This window comes from Brassica oleracea, chromosome C9, assembly GCF_000695525.1.
Source record: "Brassica oleracea var. oleracea cultivar TO1000 chromosome C9, BOL, whole genome shotgun sequence".
Lineage (NCBI taxonomy): Eukaryota > Viridiplantae > Streptophyta > Magnoliopsida > Brassicales > Brassicaceae > Brassica > Brassica oleracea.
Window position 1 is genome coordinate 8,340,247 of NC_027756.1, and position 5,809 is coordinate 8,346,055.

Genomic DNA, 5,809 nt, shown 5'->3' on the forward strand with positions numbered 1-5,809 from the left:
TTTTGTTGATTTGTTTTCAGATAGGTTATGTTTTATACATGGTGGTACATGCATATCACAGCAACATCATCCAAGATTTCGTGTGTGTGTATTTGAGGTCGATGACTCAATATGTTCGATCAGATTGTGGCATGGCCGATGGTAAAGAAGAACCAACTATCATGTTCGAGGACGAAGCATATTCTGCCCAAGATCTTCATCACCCACGGATTGCAGAAAATTGGAGAGGTCCAAGGGACCTTCAGTAATGTCCAAATCAAGGTGAGTAATGTGTGTTGTACTCTTTTTCTTTCACCATGGTTTTGTCCTAATTGGGTTTTCCTGGTAAGGTTTTAATGAGACAACATTAAAGCACATTACAAGCTCTAAATGGTTATGGCATTCAAGGGGGAGTGTTATGAACCAGATTGTGGATGACTCATAACCAAGAGATTATGATTTGTAATCTTTTCATTTATCTATGATGATGTAATCTCTTATATAAGGAACCTCTATGTTATGAATAAAGATAAAAATTTTCCATTACTTTTATAACACAGCGTCATTATTGTAACATTTTTATCAGGTTTCTGACTATTTAAATATAAAAAAATAATTAAAAGTAAGCAAGAAAATTAAGATATATTTTTTATTTAAAAAATGTAAGAAATATCTTTTAATTTAATTTTGCATATCTCCTTTACTTGGCAATTTTTAATTAATTTAGGTATTTAATTTTAATTTAATTTTAATTATTTATTTATAATATACTAAAATAATGATATTTTATTGTTAAGAACTTCGTTCTAAGAGTCAATGCGATAATCATGCTCTGATAGTATTGCCAACTGTATGGTTTCCAGTCCTCGTGTCTTTTTGGAATGGCAGCTGATTTCGCATCTATAAACAATACATATTGTTCTATGATTGTGATTTCAGGTGTTGATAAAACTTATGTATTTAGGTTATTTAAATTATTCTATCTATTATATCAAAAAGAAATACTATACAGAACTTACTATGAGCCTAGATATTTAGTTTTTAAAAATATTTATTAAGTGTAACATCACCACCTCCATTTTTAATTAAAAGTTCAAATTTATAAAAAATAATTAATTCATAATATATTCTCATATTTATTTATTTGTTTATATTTATTATAAATAAAACTTATTAAAAATTCACTCTATATTTTTAAATCATTAAAGAATATAGTATAATATCCTATATATTACAAATAAAATTATATTTGTAAAATAAAAAATAAATATATTAATCAGTTTTACAGTTTATAAAATTAAGTTTAATTAAGTATGCAATAAAAAAATCATGCTTATGATTTTTTATAAACTTAATTCCTTAGAAAGTAAATATTATAAGGGAAAATATTAAATTTTATTTATTAAATAATTAGATTTTAATTTTTAAAATATATACTATTATTTATGAAGTGATTTAGCTAATTTGTCATGTTTTCTATGATTTTAGTCAATTTTGTTTATTTGTCATGTTTTTATTAGGTTTTAACTTAGTCATTGATTTATTAATAATTTTTAGCTGATTCACTAATTTATTAATTTAAAAAAAACATCTGTAATGAATTGTATATATAATAAAAAATGAATTTGATTTAATAATATTTAATACTATTATTTATGAAGTGATTTAGCTAATTTGTCATGTATTCCATGATTTTCGTCAATTTTGCTTATTTGTCATGTTTTTATTAGGTTTTAACTTAGTCATTGATTTATTAATAATTTTTAGCAGATTCACTAATTTATTAATTTTAAAAAAACATCTGTAATGAATTGTATATATAATAAAAAACGAATTTGATTTAATAATATTTAAATTTATATGTTATATTAAAATTCTTATTTTCTTATTTATCATATTTTATTAGGTTTTAAGTTTTTACTAGATCTTGACATGCGCGACCGCGCACGTATTTGTTTTCATTTATATGTACGAAACATTTAGTTTTTACATTATTAGTTATATATTCTATTAAATAGATACACAAAATAATATTTATCTATTTTAAGTGGGTTCTTACGGATTTTCGTTCTTTTTAACTAATTCTAACCATTATGTTTATTTTTTTTCTAATTAATTAGACAACATTTATTACAAAGTATAAAATAAAACTTACCTATTTTAAATGTTCTATTATCTTTCTTTTTTCACTCTTCTTAACAACTTTATTAATTGTATTTATTATAATAATTCAACATGATTTATTTTAAATGTTGACCATAATAATTTCACCAGTTTTAAAGAAATTGCTTCATTTGTGATAAAAATTCAAACCTGTTAATAAATAATTTTTTTTATTTGTTTAAAGAATCAGTTAGATATATGCTTCCAATAACCCACTCGAATACGAATCAATTTTTTTTTTATATCGAAGTTTTTTTGGTTTTAAAATTAAACTCCATTCAAATATTTAAAATTTTTAAACGGGGTTCAAGTCGGATCTTTCCGGATTCGAATAGCTTTGTATGAACCTAAAATATTCAAATAACCCACATGTTTAAAACTGTCATCAAATAATTCATAAAAAAATAATAAAAAAACAATCAAGCTCTAGTATATATTATAATATAAACATTTGTGTATTCACAGATTCATAATAATGTTAGTTTACTTATTTGTTATCTCATTAATTTTTTTCAAACCATCACTTATATTTGTAGCTTTTTATCTTATATATTTATGTCGGTAGATTTGCGTTTGATTATTAGGACATTTAGTATTAGTTATTGTTGGTATGAAAAATGAGCCACATTGGCATATATTCCTATGATAGAGTGAACCGGTTTGGTTCGATTTTAATAGGTGGTGAATGGTTTATTTAATTACAGTCTGTTTGTTTAAGAGAAAGGAATATTCCTACGTAAACTCGGATGATAATAGCTTAGATGTTAATGTATAATAAATGAAATGTTATGTAATTTATGACTTTCTAGTGAAGTCTATTTTTAAAATATCACACATAAAAAGAAGTTGTGACTTATGTTTTAATAGATAAGATATAGGTCATTGATTTACTATTAGTTTTTAACTGAGTATTAATTAATTTTCACAAAACTCGTAATGAATTTTATATATAATAAAACACGCATTTTATTTTAATAATATTAAATTTATGTGTTATATTAAATAATTAATTATAAACTAATATAATAAAACTGTGAAAATATATTTAAAAATTAAGAGAATTCTTATATATGTTGGGTTGCTATCTGAAAACAATATTTTTTATTATTAAGTTAAAAACTAAGATATAAAAAAATTTATAATTAAATATTTGTCAAACAAAAATATTTATATAAAGATATTTTATAAACTATTTCTAATATATGAGTGTTTTAAAACTTTTAACACAATAATAAGTACATAGTTTGATGAACGTTTTTTGACATATATAAATAGTTTGATGTTTGATTTAACTATTTAAAATCATAAATAATAACTTAACTTGTGACTGAATTCAAAACAAATTTTCTTGCTTTTATTTTAAACCAGTTTAAGTTTAATCCGTGAAACACTATAGCTTCAATTGGTGACCACTAGAAGAATGAAAAAAATGAACAAAATAAAAAATAAAATTCCATTCGAGGAATTGAAAAATAAAAAAAAAATATGAATTTTTGTTCAATTTGTTCTTTATCAAAATTGCATAAGGAATTTTTTTCTTATAAATTCATTCATCCATGAGAAATTTAGAAGAAAAAAGTGGGATCTACCTTTCAATAATTTGACTAAAATTTCAACATAGGAATTTTTTTCTTATAAATTCATTCATCCATGAGAAATTTAGAAGAAAAAAGTGGGATCTACCTTTCAATAATTTGACTAAAATTTCAACATAATTGGTATAAATTTTGAGGAACAAATAATTCACCATAATTTTTTTCTTTCAACATGATCACCAATTAGAGTTTTATAATGCCGAATTTTAGATTAATAAGATATAAAATAATAAGTATTCGTAAGATGATTATGACGCGTGGACAAAACACCTAGTAAAATAGTAAAAATAGAGCAATATCCTTTCAACTTGACAAAAACTAAGTTTTTTTTTTTTTTTTTTTTTTATTACTCAGGCTTAAGGTGGTCTGGTTACCCAGAATAGAACAACCAATGAAAAGTAACTCGCTATTACTAAGTTTATTTATTGTGGTTGGTCAAATCACAACTGATGTTTTTACAATTACAAAGATTTTCATCAAATATATAAAATATCTAGACCATACGAAACGAGTTAAATCAAATATTATCTCATTCCGGTTATAATACTAAAAGAAACTTTAAGTAACGCAGGTTAAATAAATGGATTAACTCATTTCAATTATAAAACCAATCAAAAAAGAAACTAAAACTAATGAGAGATGGATTAAATATATAAATCATCTTTTTTTTGTTTCAGGAATAGTTTTATTTAATTTTATATTGTAATACAATAAATTATATAAATTAATAAACTGAGCCTATATATTATATTAAAATCCAATAATTTTATTCCAAAGAAAATAAAATGTGTATACCAAAAAATAAAACAAATAGATCAATAATATAAGAAAGAGTTTCAAATATTTTTGATTAAAATTATAAGTTTATAAAAAAAAAATCCGAGCTCTCGAGTCTCAGATAACAATCTAGTTATCTTTATAACTTAAAGATCAAATTGTCTACTTTTTCTCATTCATTTTATCCATTAATTTCTTTATAGAAAATATGTGTTCCATAAATAACAAAATAATTTGTTTAGATTTGCAGTGTGTAATGTTCTTAAAAAATATATGAATTTGGTAATTGACAAAAGATCTCTTTTTCAATATTCATATGACCACAGCGTGGAGTATGAAAAAAAAAGCCTGGAGAATGACTTATATAATCTTCCGATCGCTTCCAGTGACCTAATTGGTTACAGTATGTAGTGCCAAGTGATGTATTAGCCATTTAGCCTTGCAAAACACTGATCTTTAATGAAATAGAGTTGCTGAGTTACGTTATATATATTGAGATTAGCCTAATCAATAACCGCATGAGAAAGGCCAACCTGAAATTCGTGATCGCTCAAAACAAAATTAAATTCGTCTTCAAGATCTCTCAGGGGAGACATCAATGTCTCCGGTACAAACTTTCCACCGAACCTTTCGAATCTACCGTTAACGTCACCACGAAGGAACTGGCTCTCGGTTGTTCTTATGGGGACAGACCCCAACGATGAACCATTCGTACGGAGTACATTGCTTACACGGTGGTGACTTTTGATAGAAACTCCACAAACAAAAGAGTTTATCATACGGTGGTTTCTTGCCGGAACCCTAGGAACTGGCTGCCCTCGTACTTGTATTTTAGTCCAAGACATAATCTCTTTTGTTTATGTGGAAATTAAACAGTAATGTTTAATTATTTGTGACTTTTGTTAAACCTTTGTGTTGACGAGTTCTTTTTTTTTTATAGTGTAGGAGTATGTGTTTTTATGAATCCATTTGAATATATATGCATGTTTAACATGTTGTTTAACCTTTTCCACATCCTGTCCCCTTCAAAACGCTATAACTTTCCGTTGCTAAGTCACAAAACAAATAAGTGATTTCTGTTATGAAAATAAGGGGAAAGTCTATTATTTATTAGACAATAAGAAGACTTTATATAGGGAATTACATAAGTATGAAACTCTAATACAATATGGGTTAGGAAATACAAAAACATAAGAATATGAGCCTTTGAATATGGGATTTTACCAGACCTTGGTTTATAACACTCCCCCTTGGAAGACCATCTCCGAAGTGATTTGTAATACGCTTTGGATGTT

The 5,809-nt window shown here is 24.9% G+C and overlaps 1 pseudogene; it reads right to left on the reverse strand.

Annotated features, from left to right (window-relative positions):
- Positions 1–5,385, reverse strand: part of LOC106317166 — a 13,882-nt pseudogene extending 8,497 nt beyond the window's left edge.
- Positions 5,386–5,809: the final 424 nt, after the last annotated feature.